The sequence below is a fragment of the Hippocampus guttulatus genome, chromosome 14 (genome assembly GCF_054856545.1).
Source record: "Hippocampus guttulatus isolate MCC_2025c chromosome 14, RoL_Hgut_1.0, whole genome shotgun sequence".
In the NCBI taxonomy this organism is placed as follows: Eukaryota; Metazoa; Chordata; class Actinopteri; order Syngnathiformes; family Syngnathidae; genus Hippocampus; species Hippocampus guttulatus.
Genome location: NC_141274.1, coordinates 19,637,288 through 19,658,717, shown reverse-complemented (window position 1 = coordinate 19,658,717; position 21,430 = coordinate 19,637,288).

Here is a 21,430-nt window from a genome sequence, read left to right as displayed (position 1 = left end):
GGATAACCACCTGAAGCCTAAATGAGCATTAATTTGACCACACAACTCATTCCTATGAAGATACATTCAAACTCACAAAACGTGCTCAGCTCGGGCTGAAAATGTATTTAAAGCAATAAAAACTCAAAATGAGTGTCACGCCTAAACCAAAGGACTTATGCACACACTTCAACATGTATTTTGTTCAGGATGACCTCCTGAAGCCTAAATGACCATTAATTTGACCACACAACTCATTCCTATGAAGATACATTCAAAGTCAGAAAGCGCGCTCAGCTCGGGCTGAAAATGCATTTAAAGCAATGAAAACTCAAATTGAGTGTCACGCCTAAACCAAAGGACTTATGCACACACTTCAACATGTATTTAGTTCAGGATGACCACCTGAAGCCTAAATGCGCATTAACTTGACCACACAACTCATTCCTATGAAGATACATTCAAACTCACAAAACGTGCTCAGCTCGGGCTGAAAATGTATTTAAAGCAATAAAAACTCAAAATGAGTGTCACGCCTAAACCAAAGGACTTATGCACACACTTCAACATGTATTTTGTTCAGGATGACCTCCTGAAGCCTAAATGAGCAATAATTTGACCACACAACTCATTCCTATGAAGATACATTCAAAGTCAGAAAGCGCGCTCAGCTCGGGCTGAAAATGCATTTAATGCAATAAAAACTCAAATTGAGTGTCACGCCTAAACCAAAGGACTAATGCACACACTTCAACATGTATTTAGTTCAGGATGACCACCTGAAGCCTAAATGAGCATTAATTTGACCACACAACTCATTCCTATAAAGATACATTCAAACTCACAAAACGTGCTCAGCTCGGGCTGGAAATGCATTTAAAGCAATAAAAACTCAAATTGAGTGTCACGCCTAAACCAAAGGACTTATGCACACACTTCAACATGTATTTTGTTCAGGATGTCCCCCTGACACCTAAATGGGCAGTAATTTGAATACACAACTCATTCCTAAGTAGATACATTCAAAGTCAGAAAATGTGCTCAGCTTGGGCTGAAAATGCATTTAAAGCAATAAAAACTCAAATTGAGTGTCACGCCTAAACCAAAGGACTTATGCACACACTTCAACATGTATTTAGTTCAGGATGACCACCTGAAGCCTAAATGAGCATTAATTTGACCACACAACTCATTCCTATGAAGATACATTCAAACTCACAAAACGTGCTCAGCTCGGGCTGAAAATGCATTTAAAGCAATAAAAACTCAAATTGAGTGTCACGCCTAAACCAAAGGACTTATGCACACACTTCAACATGTATTTTGTTCAGGATGACCTCCTGAAGCCCATATGAGCATTAATTTGACTACACAACTCATTCCTATGAAGATACATTCAAACTCACAAAACGTGCTCAGCTCGGGCTGAAAATGCATTTAAAGCAATAAAAACTCAAATTGAGTGTCACGCCTAAACCAAAGGACTTATGCACACACTTCAACGTGTGTTTTGTTCAGGATGACCACCTGAAGCCTAAATGAGCATTACTTTGACCACACAACTCATTCCTATGAAGATACATTCAAAGTCAGAAAGCGCGCTCAGCTCGGGCTGAAAATGCATTTAAAGCAATAAAAACTCAAATTGAGTGTCACGCCTAAACCAAAGGACTTATGCACACACTTCAACATGTATTTTGTTCAGGATGACCACCTGAAGCCTAAATGAGCATTAATTTGACCACACAACTCATTCCTATGAAGATACATTCAAACTCACAAAATGTGCTCAGCTTGGGCTCAAAATGCATTTAAAGCAATAAAAACTCAAATTGAGTGTCACGCCTAAACCAAAGGACTTATGCACATACTTCAACATGTATTTATTTCAGGATGTCCTCCTGAAGCCTAAATGAGCAATAATTTGACTACACAACGCATTCCTATGAAGATACATTCAAAGTCAGAAAACGCGCTCAGCTCGGGCTGAAAATGCATTTAAAGCAATAAAAACTCAAATTGAGTGTCACGCCTAAACCAAAGGACTTATGCACACACTTCAACATGTATTTTGTTCAGGATGACCACCTGAAGCCTAAATGACCATTAATTTGACCACACAACTCATTCCTATGAAGATACATTCAAAGTCAGAAAGCGCGCTCAGCTCGGGCTGAAAATGCATTTAAAGCAATGAAAACTCAAATTGAGTGTCACGCCTAAACCAAAGGACTTATGCACACACTTCAACATGTATTTAGTTCAGGATGACCACCTGAAGCCTAAATGCGCATTAACTTGACCACACAACTCATTCCTATGAAGATACATTCAAACTCACAAAACGTGCTCAGCTCGGGCTGAAAATGCATTTAAAGCAATAAAAACTCAAATTGAGTGTCACGCCTAAACCAAAGGACTTATGCACACACTTCAACATGTATTTTGTTCAGGATGACCTCCTGAAGCCCATATGAGCATTAATTTGACTACACAACTCATTCCTATGAAGATACATTCAAACTCACAAAACGTGCTCAGCTCGGGCTGAAAATGCATTTAAAGCAATAAAAACTCAAATTGAGTGTCACACCTAAACCAAAGGACTTATGCACACACTTCAACATGTATTTTGTTCAGGATGACCTCCTTGAAGCCTAAATGAGCGATAATTTGACCACACAACTCATTCCTATGAAGATACATTCAAAGTCAGAAAGCGCGCTCAGCTCGGGCTGAAAATGCATTTAAAGCAACAAAAACTCAAATTGAGTGTCACACCTAAACCAAAGGACTTATGCACACACTTCAACATGTATTTTGTTCAGGATGACCACCTGAAGCCTAAATGACCATTAATTTGACCACACAACTCATTCCTATGAAGATACATTCAAAGTCAGAAAGCGCGCTCAGCTCGGGCTGAAAATGCATTTAAAGCAATGAAAACTCAAATTGAGTGTCACGCCTAAACCAAAGGACTTATGCACACACTTCAACATGTATTTAGTTCAGGATGACCACCTGAAGCCTAAATGAGCATTAACTTGACCACACAACTCATTCCTATGAAGATACATTCAAACTCACAAAACGTGCTCAGCTCGGGCTGAAAATGCATTTAAAGCAATAAAAACTCAAATTGAGTGTCACGCCTAAACCAAAGGACTTATGCACACACTTCAACATGTATTTTGTTCAGGATGACCTCCTGAAGCCCATATGAGCATTAATTTGACTACACAACTCATTCCTATGAAGATACATTCAAACTCACAAAACGTGCTCAGCTCGGGCTGAAAATGCATTTAAAGCAATAAAAACTCAAATTGAGTGTCACGCCTAAACCAAAGGACTTATGCACACACTTCAACGTGTGTTTTGTTCAGGATGACCACCTGAAGCCTAAATGAGCATTACTTTGACCACACAACTCATTCCTATGAAGATACATTCAAACTCACAAAACGTCCTCAGCTCGGGCTGAAAATGCATTTAAAGCAATAAAAACTCAAATTGAGTGTCACGCCTAAACCAAAGGACTTATGCACACACTTCAACATGTATTTTGTTCAGGATGACCTCCTTGAAGCCTAAATGAGCGATAATTTGACCACACAACTCATTCCTATGAAGATACATTCAAAGTCAGAAAGCGCGCTCAGCTCGGGCTGAAAATGCATTTAAAGCAACAAAAACTCAAATTGAGTGTCACACCTAAACCAAAGGACTTATGCACACACTTCAACATGTATTTTGTTCAGGATGACCTCCTGAAGCCTAAATGAGCATTAATTTGACCACACAACTCATTCTATGAAGATACATTCAAACTCACAAAACGTGCTCAGCTCGGGCTGAAAATGCATTTAAAGCAATAAAAACTCAAATTGAGTGTCACGCCTAAACCAAAGGACTTATGCACACACTTCAACATGTATTTTGTTCAGGATGACCTCCTGTAGCCTAAATGAGCAATAATTTGACCACACAACTCATTCCTATGAAGATACATTCAAACTCAAAAAACGTGCTCAGCTCGGGCTGAAAATGCATTTAAAGCAATAAAAACTCAAATTGAGTGTCACACCTAAACCAAAGGACTTATGCACACACTTCAACATGTATTTTGTTCAGGATGACCTCCTGAAGCCCATATGAGCATTAATTTGACCACACAACTCATTCCTATGAAGATACATTCAAACTCACAAAACGTGCTCAGCTCGGGCTGAAAATGCATTTAAAGCAATAAAAACTCAAATTGAGTGTCACGCCTAAACCAAAGGACTTATGCACACACTTCAACATGTATTTTGTTCAGGATGGCCTCCTGAAGCCTATATGAGCATTAATTTGACCACACAACTCATTCCTATGAAGATACATTCAAACTCACAAAACGTGCTCAACTCGGGCTGAAAATGCATTTAAAGCAATAAAAGCTCAAATTGAGTGTCACGCCTAAACCAAAGGACTTATGCACACACTTCAACATGTATTTTGTTCAGGATGACCTCCTGAAGCCCATATGAGCATTAATTTGACCACACAACTCATTCCTATGAAGATACATTCAAACTCACAAAACGTGCTCATCTCGGGCTGAAAATGCATTTAAAGCAATAAAAACTCAAATTGAGTGTCACGCCTAAACCAAAGGACTTATGCACACACTTCAACATGTATTTTGTTCAGGATGACCTCCTGAAGCCCATATGAGCATTAATTTGACCACACAACTCATTCCTATGAAGATACATTAAAACTCACAAAACGTGCTCAGCTCAGGCTGAAAATGCATTTAAAGCAATAAAAACTCAAATTGAGTGTCACACCTAAACCAAAGGATTATGCACACACTTCAACATGTATTTTGTTCAGGATGACCTCCTGAAGCCTATATGAGCATTAATTTGACCACACAACTCATTCCTATGAAGATACATTCAAGTTCACAAAACGTGCTCAGCTCGGGCTGAAAATGCATTTAAAGCAATAAAAACTCAAATTGAGTGTCACGCCTAAACCAACGGACTTATGCACACACTTCAACATGTATTTAGTTCAGGATGACCACCTGAAGCCTAAATGAGCATTAATTTGACCACACAACTCATTCCTATGAAGATACATTTAAACTCACAAAACGTGCTCAGCTCGGGCTGAAAATGCATTTAAAGCAATAAAAACTCAAATTGAGTGTCACGCCTAAACCAAAGGACTTATGCACACACTTCAACATGTATTTTGTTCAGGATGACCTCCTGAAGCCTAAATCAGCAATAATTTGACCACACAACTCATTCCTATGAAGATACATTCAAAGTCAGAAAGCGCGCTCAGCTCGGGCTGAAATTTAATTTAAAGCAATAAAAACTCAAATTGAGTGTCACACCTAAACCAAAGGATTATGCACACACTTCAACATGTATTTTGTTCAGGATGACCTCCTGAAGCCTATATGAGCATTAATTTGACCACACAACTCATTCCTATGAAGATACATTCAAAGTCAGAAAGCGCGCTCAGCTTGGGCTGAAAATGCATTTAAAGCAATAAAAACTCAAATTGAGTGTCACGCCTAAACCAAAGGACTTATGCACACACTTCAACATGTATTTAGTTCAGGATGTCCTCCTGAAGCCTAAATGAGCAATAATTTGACTACACAACGCATTCCTATGAAGATACATTCAAAGTCAGAAAACGCGCTCAGCTCGGGCTGAAAATGCATTTAAAGCAATAAAAACTCAAATTGAGTGTCACGCCTAAACCAAAGGACTTATGCACACACTTCAACATGTATTTAGTTCAGGATGACCACCTGAAGCCTAAATGAGCATTAACTTGACCACACAACTCATTCCTATGAAGATACATTCAAACTCACAAAACGTGCTCAGCTCGGGCTGAAAATGCATTTAAAGCAATGAAAACTCAAATTGAATGTCACGCCTAAACCAAAGGACTTATGCACACACTTCAACATGTATTTAGTTCAGGATGACCACCTGAAGCCTAAATGAGCATTAACTTGACCACACAACTCATTCCTATGAAGATACATTCAAACTCACAAAACGTGCTCAGCTCGGGCTGAAAATGCATTTAAAGCAATAAAAACTCAAATTGAGTGTCACGCCTAAACCAAAGGACTTATGCACACACTTCAACATGTATTTTGTTCAGGATGACCTCCTGAAGCCCATAAGAGCATTAATTTGACTACACAACTCATTCCTATGAAGATACATTCAAACTCACAAAACGTGCTCAGCTCGGGCTGAAAATGCATTTAAAGCAATAAAAACTCAAATTGAGTGTCATGCCTAAACCAAAGGACTTTTGCACACACTTCAACGTGTGTTTTGTTCAGGATGACCACCTGAAGCCTAAATGAGCATTACTTTGACCACACAACTCATTCCTATAAAGATACATTCAAACTCACAAAACGTGCTCAGCTCGGGCTGAAAATGCATTTAAAGCAATAAAAACTCAAATTGAGTGTCACGCCTAAACCAAAGGACTTATGCACACACTTCAACATGTATTTTGTTCAGGATGACCTCCTTGAAGCCTAAATGAGCGATAATTTGACCACACAACTCATTCCTATGAAGATACATTCAAAGTCAGAAAGCGCGCTCAGCTCGGGCTGAAAATGCATTTAAAGCAACAAAAACTCAAATTGAGTGTCACACCTAAACCAAAGGACTTATGCACACACTTCAACATGTATTTTGTTCAGGATGACCTCCTGAAGACCATATGAGCATTAATTTGACCACACAACTCATTCCTATGAAGATACATTCAAACTCACAAAACGTGCTCAGCTCGGGCTGAAAATGCATTTAAAGCAATAAAAACTCAAATTGAGTGTCACGCCTAAACCAAAGGACTTATGCACACACTTCAACATGTATTTTGTTCAGGATGACCTCCTTGAAGCCTAAATGAGCGATAATTTGACCACACAACTCATTCCTATGAAGATACATTCAAAGTCAGAAAGCGCGCTCAGCTCGGGCTGAAAATGCATTTAAAGCAACAAAAACTCAAATTGAGTGTCACACCTAAACCAAAGGACTTATGCACACACTTCAACATGTATTTTGTTCAGGATGACCTCCTGAAGCCTAAATGAGCATTAATTTGACCACACAACTCATTCTATGAAGATACATTCAAACTCACAAAACGTGCTCAGCTCGGGCTGAAAATGCATTTAAAGCAATAAAAACTCAAATTGAGTGTCACGCCTAAACCAAAGGACTTATGCACACACTTCAACATGTATTTTGTTCAGGATGACCTCCTGTAGCCTAAATGAGCAATAATTTGACCACACAACTCATTCCTATGAAGATACATTCAAACTCAAAAAACGTGCTCAGCTCGGGCTGAAAATGCATTTAAAGCAATAAAAACTCAAATTGAGTGTCACACCTAAACCAAAGGACTTATGCACACACTTCAACATGTATTTTGTTCAGGATGACCTCCTGAAGCCCATATGAGCATTAATTTGACCACACAACTCATTCCTATGAAGATACATTCAAACTCACAAAACGTGCTCAGCTCGGGCTGAAAATGCATTTAAAGCAATAAAAACTCAAATTGAGTGTCACGCCTAAACCAAAGGACTTATGCACACACTTCAACATGTATTTTGTTCAGGATGGCCTCCTGAAGCCTATATGAGCATTAATTTGACCACACAACTCATTCCTATGAAGATACATTCAAACTCACAAAACGTGCTCAACTCGGGCTGAAAATGCATTTAAAGCAATAAAAGCTCAAATTGAGTGTCACGCCTAAACCAAAGGACTTATGCACACACTTCAACATGTATTTTGTTCAGGATGACCTCCTGAAGCCCATATGAGCATTAATTTGACCACACAACTCATTCCTATGAAGATACATTCAAACTCACAAAACGTGCTCATCTCGGGCTGAAAATGCATTTAAAGCAATAAAAACTCAAATTGAGTGTCACGCCTAAACCAAAGGACTTATGCACACACTTCAACATGTATTTTGTTCAGGATGACCTCCTGAAGCCCATATGAGCATTAATTTGACCACACAACTCATTCCTATGAAGATACATTAAAACTCACAAAACGTGCTCAGCTCGGGCTGAAAATGCATTTAAAGCAATAAAAACTCAAATTGAGTGTCACACCTAAACCAAAGGATTATGCACACACTTCAACATGTATTTTGTTCAGGATGACCTCCTGAAGCCTATATGAGCATTAATTTGACCACACAACTCATTCCTATGAAGATACATTCAAGTTCACAAAACGTGCTCAGCTCGGGCTGAAAATGCATTTAAAGCAATAAAAACTCAAATTGAGTGTCACGCCTAAACCAACGGACTTATGCACACACTTCAACATGTATTTAGTTCAGGATGACCACCTGAAGCCTAAATGAGCATTAATTTGACCACACAACTCATTCCTATGAAGATACATTCAAACTCACAAAACGTGCTCAGCTCGGGCTGAAAATGCATTTAAAGCAATAAAAACTCAAATTGAGTGTCACGCCTAAACCAAAGGACTTATGCACACACTTCAACATGTATTTAGTTCAGGATGACCACCTGAAGCCTAAATGAGCATTAATTTGACCACACAACTCATTCCTATGAAGATACATTCAAACTCACAAAACGTGCTCAGCTCGGGCTGAAAATGCATTTAAAGCAATAAAAACTCAACTTGAGTGTCACGCCTAAACCAAAGGACTTATGCACACACTTCAACATGTATTTAGTTCAGGATGACCACCTGAAGCCTAAAGAGCATTAATTTGACCACACAACTCATTCCTATGAAGATACATTCAAACTCACAAAACGTGCTCAGCTCGGGCTGAAAATGCATTTAAAGCAATGAAAACTCAAATTGAGTGTCACACCTAAACCAAAGGATTATGCACACACTTCAACATGTATTTTGTTCAGGATGACCTCCTGAAGCCTATATGAGCATTAATTTGACCACACAACTCATTCCTATGAAGATACATTCAAAGTCAGAAAGCGCGCTCAGCTTGGGCTGAAAATGCATTTAAAGCAATAAAAACTCAAATTGAGTGTCACGCCTAAACCAAAGGACTTATGCACACACTTCAACATGTATTTAGTTCAGGATAACCACCTGAAGCCTAAATGAGCATTAATTTGACCACACAACTCATTCCTATGAAGATACATTCAAAGTCAGAAAGCGCGCTCAGCTCGGGCTGAAAATGCATTTAAAGCAATAAAAACTCAAATTGAGTGTCACGCCTAAACCAAAGGACTTATGCACACACTTCAACATGTATTTAGTTCAGGATGACCACCTGAAGCCTAAAGAGCATTAATTTGACCACACAACGCATTCCTATGAAGATACATTCAAACTCACAAAACGTGCTCAGCTCGGGCTGAAAATGCATTTAAAGCAATAAAAACTCAAATTGAGTGTCACGCCTAAACCAAAGGACTTATGCACACACTTGAACATGTATTTTGTTCAGGATGACCTCCTGAAGCCTAAATGAGCAATAATTTGACCACACAACTCATTCCTATGAAGATACATTCAAAGTCAGAAAGCGCGCTCAGCTCGGGCTGAAAATGCATTTAAAGCAATAAAAACTCAAATTGAGTGTCACGCCTAAACCAAAGGACTTATGCACACACTTCAACATGTATTTAGTTCAGGATGACCACCTGAAGCCTAAATGAGCATTAATTTGACTACACAACTCATTCCTATGAAGATACATTCAAACTCACAAAACGTGCTCAGCTCGGGCTTAAAATGCATTTAAAGCAATAAAAACTCAAATTGAGTGTCACGCCTAAACCAAAGGACTTATGCACACACTTCAACATGTATTTTGTTCAGGATGACCACCTGACGCCTAAATAAGCATTAATTTGACCACACAACTCATTCCTATGAAGATACATTCAAACTCACAAAACGTGCTCAGCTCGGGCTGAAAATGCATTTAAAGCAATAAAAACTCAAATTGAGTGTCACGCCTAAACCAAAGGACTTATACACACACTTCAACATGTATTTTGTTCAGGATGACCTCCTGAAGCCTAAATGAGCAATAATTTGACCACACAACTCATTCCTATGAAGATACATTCAAAGTCAGAAAGCGCGCTCAGCTCGGGCTGAAAAAGCATTTAAAGCAATAAAAACTCAAATTGAGTGTCACGCCTAAAACAAAGGACGTATGCACACACTTCAACATGTATTTAGTTCAGGATGACCACCTGAAGCCTAAATGAGCATTAATTTGACCACACAACTCATTCCTATGAAGATACATTCAAACTCACAAAACGTGCTCAGCTCGGGCTGAAAATGCATTTAAAGCAATAAAAACTCAAATTGAGTGTCACGCCTAAACCAAAGGACTTATGCACACACTTCAACATGTCTTTTGTTCAGGATGGCCTCCTGAAGCATAAATGAGCATTAATTTGACTACACAACTCATTCCAATGAAGATACATTCAAAGTCACAAAACGTGCTCAGCTCGGCCTGAAAATGCATTTAAAGCAATAAAAACTCAAATTGAGTGTCGCGCCCAAACCAAAGGACTTATGCACACACTTCAACATGTATTTTGTTCAGGATGACATCCTGAAGCCTAAATGAGCATTAATTTGACTACACAACTCATTCCTATGAAGATACATTCAAACTCACAAAACGTGCTCAGCTCGGGCTGAAAATGCATTTAAAGCAATAAAAACTCAAATTGAGTGTCACACCTAAACCAAAGGACTTATGCACACACTTCAACATGTATTTTGTTCAGGATGACCTCCTGAAGCCCATATGAGCATTAATATGACCACACAACTCATTCCTATGAAGATACATTCAAACTCACAAAACGTGCTCAGCTCGGGCTGAAAATGCATTGAAAGCAATAAAAACTCAAATTGAGTGTCACGCCTAAACCAAAGGACTTATGCACACACTTCAACATGTCTTTTGTTCAGGATGGCCTCCTGAAGCATAAATGAGCATTAATTTGACTACACAACTCATTCCAATGAAGATACATTCAAAGTCACAAAACGTGCTCAGCTCGGGCTGAAAATGCATTTAAAGCAATAAAAACTCAAATTGAGTGTCGCGCCCAAACCAAAGGACTTATGCACACACTTCAACATGTATTTTGTTCAGGATGACATCCTGAAGCCTAAATGAGCATTAATTTGACCACACAACTCATTCCTATGAAGATACATTCAAACTCACAAAATGTGCTCAGCTTGGGCTCAAAATGCATTTAAAGCAATGAAAACTTAAATTGAGTGTCACGCCTAAACCAAAGGACTTATGCACACACTTCAACATGTATTTAGTTCAGGATGACCACCTGAAGCCTAAATGAGCATTAATTTGACCACACAACTCATTCCTATGAAGATACATTCAAACTCACAAAACGTGCTCAGCTCGGGCTAAAAATGCATTTAAAGCAATAAAAACTCAAATTGAGTGTCACGCCTAAACCAAAGGACTTATGCACACACTTCAACATGTATTTTGTTCAGGATGACCTCCTTGAAGCCTAAATGAGCGATAATTTGACCACACAACTCATTCCTATGAAGATACATTCAAAGTCAGAAAGCGCGCTCAGCTCGGGCTGAAAATGCATTTAAAGCAATAAAAACTCAAATTGAGTGTCAGACCTAAACCAAAGGACTTATGCACACACTTCAACATGTATTTTGTTCGGGATGACCACCTGAAGCCTAAATGAGCATTAATTTGACCACACAACTCATTCCTATGAAGATACATTCAAACTCACAAAACGTGCTCAGCTCGGGCTGAAAATGCATTTAAAGCAATAAAAACTCAAATTGAGTGTCACGCCTAAACCAAAGGACTTATGCACACACTTCAACATGTCTTTTGTTCAGGATGGCCTCCTGAAGCATAAATGAGCATTAATTTGACTACACAACTCATTCCAATGAAGATACATTCAAAGTCACAAAACGTGCTCAGCTCGGCCTGAAAATGCATTTAAAGCAATAAAAACTCAAATTGAGTGTCGCGCCCAAACCAAAGGACTTATGCACACACTTCAACATGTATTTTGTTCAGGATGACATCCTGAAGCCTAAATGAGCATTAATTTGACTACACAACTCATTCCTGTGAAGATACATTCAAACTCACAAAACGTGCTCAGCTCGGGCTGAAAATGCATTTAAAGCAATACAAACTCAAATTGAGTGTCACGCCTAAACCAAAGGACTTATGCACACACTTCAACATGTATTTTGTTCGGGATGACCACCTGAAGCCTAAATGAGCATTAATTTGACCACACAACTCATTCCTATGAAGATACATTCAAACTCACAAAACGTGCTCAGCTCGGGCTGAAAATGCATTTAAAGCAATAAAAACTCAAATTGAGTGTCAGACCTAAACCAAAGGACTTATGCACACACTTCAACATGTATTTTGTTCGGGATGACCACCTGAAGCCTAAATGAGCATTAATTTGACCACACAACTCATACCTATGAAGATACATTCAAACTCACAAAACGTGCTCAGCTCGGGCTGAAAATGCATTTAAAGCGATAAAAACTCAAATTGAGTGTCACACCTAAACCAAAGGATTATGCACACACTTCAACATGTATTTTGTTCAGGATGACCTCCTGAAGCCTATATGAGCATTAATTTGACCACACAACTCATTCCTATGAAGATACATTCAAACTCACAAAACGTGCTCAGCTCGGGCTGAAAATGCATTTAAAGCAATAAAAACTCAAATTGAGTGTCACGCCTAAACCAAAGGACTTATGCACACACTTCAACATGTATTTTGTTCAGGATGACCTCCTGAAGCCCATATGAGCATTAATTTGACTACACAACTCATTCCTATGAAGATACATTCAAACTCACAAAACGTGCTCAGCTCGGGCTGAAAATGCATTTAAAGCAATAAAAACTCAAATTGAGTGTCACGCCTAAACCAAAGGACTTATGCACACACTTCAACGTGTGTTTTGTTCAGGATGACCACCTGAAGCCTAAATGAGCATTACTTTGACCACACAACTCATTCCTATGAAGATACATTCAAACTCACAAAACGTGCTCAGCTCGGGCTGAGAATGCATTTAAAGCAATAAAAACTCAAATTGAGTGTCACGCCTAAACCAAAGGACTTATGCACACACTTCAACATGTATTTTGTTCGGGATGACCACCTGAAGCCTAAATGAGCATTAATTTGACCACACAACTCATTCCTATGAAGATACATTCAAACTCACAAAACGTGCTCAGCTCGGGCTGAAAATGCATTTAAAGCGATAAAAACTCAAATTGAGTGTCACACCTAAACCAAAGGATTATGCACACACTTCAACATGTATTTTGTTCAGGATGACCTCCTGAAGCCTATATGAGCATTAATTTGACCACACAACTCATTCCTATGAAGATACATTCAAACTCACAAAACGTGCTCAGCTCGGGCTGAAAATGCATTTAAAGCAATAAAAACTCAAATTGAGTGTCACGCCTAAACCAAAGGACTTATGCACACACTTCAACGTGTGTTTTGTTCAGGATGACCACCTGAAGCCTAAATGAGCATTACTTTGACCACACAACTCATTCCTATGAAGATACATTCAAACTCACAAAACGTGATCAGCTCGGGCTGAGAATGCATTTAAAGAAATAAAAACTCAAATTGAGTGTCACGCCTAAACCAAAGGACTTATGCACACACTTCAACATGTATTTTGTTCAGGATGACATCCTGAAGCCTAAATAAGCATTAATTTGACCACACAACTCATTCCTATGAAGATGCATTCAAACTCACAAAACGTGCTCAGCTCGGGCTGAAAATGCATTTAAAGAAATAAAAACTCAAATTGAGTGTCACACCTAAACCAAAGGACTTATGCACACACTTCAACATGTATTTAGTTCAGGATGACATCCTGAAGCCCATATGAGCATTAATTTGTCTACACAACTCATTCCTATGAAGATACATTCAAACTCACAAAACGTGCTCAACTCGGGCTGAAAATGCATTTAAAGCAATAAAAACTCAAATTTAGTGTCACGCCTAAACCAAAGGACATATGCACACACTTCAACATGTATTTAGTTCAGGATGACCACCTGAAGCCTAAATGAGCATTAATTTGACTACACAACGCATTCCTATGAAGATACATTCAAACTCACAAAACGTGCTCAGCTCGGGCTGAAAATGCATTTAAAGCAATAAAAACTCAAATTGAGTGTCACGCCTAAACCAAAGGACTTATGCGCACACTTCAACATGTATTTTGTTCAGGATGACCACCTGACGCCTAAATGAGCATTAATTTGACCACACAACTCATTCCTATGAAGATACATTCAAACTCACAAAACGTGCTCAACTCGGGCTGAAAATGCATTTAAAGCAATAAAAACTCAAATTGAGTGTCACGCCTAAACCAAAGGACTTATGCTCACACTTTAACATGTATTTAGTTCAGGATGACCACCTGAAGCCTAAATGAGCATTAATTTGACTACACATCTCATTCCTATGAAGATACATTCAAACTCACAAAACGTGCTCAGCTCGGGCTGAAAATGCATTTAAAGCAATAAAAACTCAAATTGAGTGTCACACCTAAACCAAAGGACTTATGCACACACTTCAACATGTATTTTGTTCAGGATGACCTCCTGAAGCCCATATGAGCATTAATTTGACTACACAACTCATTCCTATAAAGATACATTCAAACTCACAAAACGTGCTCAGCTCGGGCTGAAAATGCATTTAAAGCAATAAAACTCAAATTGAGTGTCACACCTAAACCAAAGGACTTATTCACACACTTCAACATGTATTTTGTTCAGGATGACCTCCTGAAGCCCATATGAGCATTAATTTGACTACACAACTCATTCCTATGAAGATACATTCAAACTCACAAAACGTGCTCATCTCGGGCTGAAAATGCATTTAAAGCAATAAAAACTCAAATTGAGTGTCACGCCTAAACCAAAGGACTTATGCACACACTTCAACATGTATTTTGTTCAGGATGACCTCCTGAAGCCCATATGAGCATTAATTTGACTACACAACGCATTCCTATGAAGATACATTCAAACTCACAAAACGTGCTCAGCTCGGGCTGAAAATGCATTTAAAGCAATAAAAACTCAAATTGAGTGTCACGCCTAAACCAAAGGACTTATGCGCACACTTCAACATGTATTTTGTTCAGGATGACCACCTGACGCCTAAATGAGCATTAATTTGACCACACAACTCATTCCTATGAAGATACATTCAAACTCACAAAACGTGCTCAACTCGGGCTGAAAATGCATTTAAAGCAATAAAAACTCAAATTGAGTGTCACGCCTAAACCAAAGGACTTATGCTCACACTTTAACATGTATTTAGTTCAGGATGACCACCTGAAGCCTAAATGAGCATTAATTTGACTACACATCTCATTCCTATGAAGATACATTCAAACTCACAAAACGTGCTCAGCTCGGGCTGAAAATGCATTTAAAGCAATAAAAACTCAAATTGAGTGTCACACCTAAACCAAAGGACTTATGCACACACTTCAACATGTATTTTGTTCAGGATGACCTCCTGAAGCCCATATGAGCATTAATTTGACTACACAACTCATTCCTATAAAGATACATTCAAACTCACAAAACGTGCTCAGCTCGGGCTGAAAATGCATTTAAAGCAATAAAAACTCAAATTGAGTGTCACACCTAAACCAAAGGACTTATGCACACACTTCAACATGTATTTTGTTCAGGATGACCTCCTGAAGCCCATATGAGCATTAATTTGACTACACAACTCATTCCTATAAAGATACATTCAAACTCACAAAACGTGCTCAGCTCGGGCTGAAAATGCATTTAAAGCAATAAAAACTCAAATTGAGTGTCACGCCTAAACCAAAGGACTTATGCACACATTTCAACGTGTATTTAGTTCAGGATGACCACCTGAAGCCTAAATGAGCATTAATTTGACCACACAACTCAGTCCTATGAAGATACATTCAAACTCACAAAACGTGCTCAACTCGGGCTGAAAATGCATTTAAAGCAATAAAAACTCAAATTGAGTGTCACGCCTAAACCAAAGGACTTATGCACACACTTCAACATGTATTTTGTTCAGGATGACCTCCTGAAGCCCATATGAGCATTAATTTGACTACACAACTCATTCCTATGAAGATACATTCAAACTCACAAAACGTGCTCAGCTCGGGCTGAAAATGCATTTAAAGCAATAAAAACTCAAATTGAGTGTCACGCCTAAACCAAAGGACTTATGCACACACTTCAACATGTATTTTGTTCAGGATGACCACCTGACGCCTAAATGAGCATTAATTTGACCACACAACTCATTCCTATGAAGATACATTCAAACTCACAAAACGTGCTCAACTCGGGCTGAAAATGCATTTAAAGCAATAAAAACTCAAATTGAGTGTCACGCCTAAACCAAAGGACTTATGCACACACTTCAACATGTATTTTGTTCAGGATGACCTCCTGAAGCCCATATGAGCATTAATTTGACTACACAACTCATTCCTATGAAGATACATTCAAACTCACAAAACGTGCTCAACTCGGGCTGAAAATGCATTTAAAGCAATAAAAACTCAAATTGAGTGTCATGCCTAAACCAAAGGACTTATGCACACACTTCAACATGTATTTAGTTCAGGATGACCACCTGAAGCCTAAATGAGCATTAATTTGACCACACAACTCATTCCTATGAAGATACATTCAAACTCACAAAACGCGCTCAGCTCGGGCTGAAAATGCATTTAAAGCAATAAAAACTCAAATTTAGTGTCACACCTAAACCAAAGGACTTATGCACACACTTCAACATGTATTTAGTTCAGGATGACATCCTGAAGCCCATATGAGCATTAATTTGACTACACAACTCATTCCTATGAAGATACATTCAAACTCACAAAACGTGCTCAACTCGGGCTGAAAATGCATTTAAAGCAATAAAAACTCAAATTGAGTGTCATGCCTAAACCAAAGGACTTATGCACACACTTCAACATGTATTTAGTTCAGGATGACCACCTGAAGCCTAAATGAGCATTAATTTGACCACACAACTCATTCCTATGAAGATACATTCAAACTCTCAAAACGTGCTCAGCTCGGGCTGAAAATGCATTTAAAGCAATACAAACTCAAATTGAGTGTCACACCTAAACAAAAGGACTTATGCACACACTTCAACATGTATTTTGTTCAGGATGACCTCCTGAAGCCTAAATAAGCATTAATTTGACCACACAACTCATTCCTATGAAGATACATTCAAACTCACAAAACGCGCTCAGCTCGGGCTGAAAATGCATTTAAAGCAATAAAAAAATCAAATTGAGTGTCACGCCTAAACCAAAGGACTTATGCACACACTTCAACATGTATTTTGTTCAGGATAACCTCCTGAAGCCTAAATCAGCAATAATTTGACCACACAACTCATTCCTATGAAGATACATTCAAAGTCAGAAAGCGCGCTCAGCTCGGGCTGAAAATGCATTTAAAGCAATAAAAACTCAAATTGAGTGTCACACCTAAACCAAACGACTTATGCACACACTTCAACATGTATTTAGTTCCGGATGACCACCTGAACCCTAAATGAGCATTAATTTTTACCACACAACTCATTCCTATAAAGATACATTCAAACTCACAAAACGTGCTCAGCTCGGGCTGAAAATGCATTTAAAGCAATAAAACTCAAATTGAGTGTCACACCTAAACCAAAGGACTTATTCACACACTTCAACATGTATTTTGTTCAGCATGACCTCCTGAAGCCCATATGAGCATTAATTTGACTACACAACTCATTCCTATGAAGATACATTCAAACTCACAAAACGTGCTCAACTCGGGCTGAAAATGCATTTAAAGCAATAAAAACTCAAATTGAGTGTCACGCCTAAACCAAAGGACTTATGCACACACTTCAACATGTATTTTGTTCAGGATGACCTCCTGAAGCCCATATGAGCATTAATTTGACTACACAACTCATTCCTATGAAGATACATTCAAACTCACAAAACGTGCTCAGCTCGGGCTGAAAATGCATTTAAAGCAATAAAAACTCAAATTGAGTGTCACGCCTAAACCAAAGGACTTATGCGCACACTTCAACATGTATTTTGTTCAGGATGACCACCTGACGCCTAAATGAGCATTAATTTGACCACACAACTCATTCCTATGAAGATACATTCAAACTCACAAAACGTGCTCAACTCGGGCTGAAAATGCATTTAAAGCAATAAAAACTCAAATTGAGTGTCACGCCTAAACCAAAGGACTTATGCTCACACTTTAACATGTATTTAGTTCAGGATGACCACCTGAAGCCTAAATGAGCATTAATTTGACCACACAACTCAGTCCTATGAAGATACATTCAAACTCACAAAACGTGCTCAACTCGGGCTGAAAATGCATTTAAAGCAATAAAAACTCAAATTGAGTGTCACGCCTAAACCAAAGGACTTATGCACACACTTCAACATGTATTTTGTTCAGGATGACCTCCTGAAGCCCATATGAGCATTAATTTGACTACACAACGCATTCCTATGAAGATACATTCAAACTCACAAAACGTGCTCAGCTCGGGCTGAAAATGCATTTAAAGCAATAAAAACTCAAATTGAGTGTCACGCCTAAACCAAAGGACTTATGCGCACACTTCAACATGTATTTTGTTCAGGATGACCACCTGACGCCTAAATGAGCATTAATTTGACCACACAACTCATTCCTATGAAGATACATTCAAACTCACAAAACGTGCTCAACTCGGGCTGAAAATGCATTTAAAGCAATAAAAACTCAAATTGAGTGTCACGCCTAAACCAAAGGACTTATGCTCACACTTTAACATGTATTTAGTTCAGGATGACCACCTGAAGCCTAAATGAGCATTAATTTGACTACACATCTCATTCCTATGAAGATACATTCAAACTCACAAAACGTGCTCAGCTCGGGCTGAAAATGCATTTAAAGCAATAAAAACTCAAATTGAGTGTCACGCCTAAACCAAAGGACTTATGCGCACACTTCAACATGTATTTTGTTCAGGATGACCACCTGACGCCTAAATGAGCATTAATTTGACCACACAACTCATTCCTATGAAGATACATTCAAACTCACAAAACGTGCTCAACTCGGGCTGAAAATGCATTTAAAGCAATAAAAACTCAAATTGAGTGTCACGCCTAAACCAAAGGACTTATGCTCACACTTTAACATGTATTTAGTTCAGGATGACCACCTGAAGCCTAAATGAGCATTAATTTGACTACACATCTCATTCCTATGAAGATACATTCAAACTCACAAAACGTGCTCAGCTCGGGCTGAAAATGCATTTAAAGCAATAAAAACTCAAATTGAGTGTCACACCTAAACCAAAGGACTTATGCACACACTTCAACATGTATTTTGTTCAGGATGACCTCCTGAAGCCCATATGAGCATTAATTTGACTACACAACTCATTCCTATAAAGATACATTCAAACTCACAAAACGTGCTCAGCTCGGGCTGAAAATGCATTTAAAGCAATAAAAACTCAAATTGAGTGTCACACCTAAACCAAAGGACTTATGCACACACTTCAACATGTATTTTGTTCAGGATGACCTCCTGAAGCCCATATGAGCATTAATTTGACTACACAACTCATTCCTATAAAGATACATTCAAACTCACAAAACGTGCTCAGCTCGGGCTGAAAATGCATTTAAAGCAATAAAAACTCAAATTGAGTGTCACGCCTAAACCAAAGGACTTATGCACACATTTCAACGTGTATTTAGTTCAGGATGACCACCTGAAGCCTAAATGAGCATTAATTTGACCACACAACTCAGTCCTATGAAGATACATTCAAACTCACAAAACGTGCTCAACTCGGGCTGAAAATGCATTTAAAGCAATAAAAACTCAAATTGAGTGTCACGCCTAAACCAAAGGACTTATGCACACACTTCAACATGTATTTTGTTCAGGATGACCTCCTGAAGCCCATATGAGCATTAATTTGACTACACAACTCATTCCTATGAAGATACATTCAAACTCACAAAACGTGCTCAGCTCGGGCTGAAAATGCATTTAAAGCAATAAAAACTCAAATTGAGTGTCACGCCTAAACCAAAGGACTTATGCACACACTTCAACATGTATTTTGTTCAGGATGACCACCTGACGCCTAAATGAGCATTAATTTGACCACACAACTCATTCCTATGAAGATACATTCAAACTCACAAAACGTGCTCAACTCGGGCTGAAAATGCATTTAAAGCAATAAAAACTCAAATTGAGTGTCACGCCTAAACCAAAGGACTTATGCACACACTTCAACATGTATTTTGTTCAGGATGACCTCCTGAAGCCCATATGAGCATTAATTTGACTACACAACTCATTCCTATGAAGATACATTCAAACTCACAAAACGTGCTCAACTCGGGCTGAAAATGCATTTAAAGCAATAAAAACTCAAATTGAGTGTCATGCCTAAACCAAAGGACTTATGCACACACTTCAACATGTATTTAGTTCAGGATGACCACCTGAAGCCTAAATGAGCATTAATTTGACCACACAACTCATTCCTATGAAGATACATTCAAACTCACAAAACGCGCTCAGCTCGGGCTGAAAATGCATTTAAAGCAATAAAAACTCAAATTTAGTGTCACACCTAAACCAAAGGACTTATGCACACACTTCAACATGTATTTAGTTCAGGATGACATCCTGAAGCCCATATGAGCATTAATTTGACTACACAACTCATTCCTATGAAGATACATTCAAACTCACAAAACGTGCTCAACTCGGGCTGAAAATGCATTTAAAGCAATAAAAACTCAAATTGAGTGTCATGCCTAAACCAAAGGACTTATGCACACACTTCAACATGTATTTAGTTCAGGATGACCACCTGAAGCCTAAATGAGCATTAATTTGACCACACAACTCATTCCTATGAAGATACATTCAAACTCTCAAAACGTGCTCAGCTCGGGCTGAAAATGCATTTAAAGCAATACAAACTCAAATTGAGTGTCACACCTAAACAAAAGGACTTATGCACACACTTCAACATGTATTTTGTTCAGGATGACCTCCTGAAGCCTAAATAAGCATTAATTTGACCACACAACTCATTCCTATGAAGATACATTCAAACTCACAAAACGCGCTCAGCTCGGGCTGAAAATGCATTTAAAGCAAT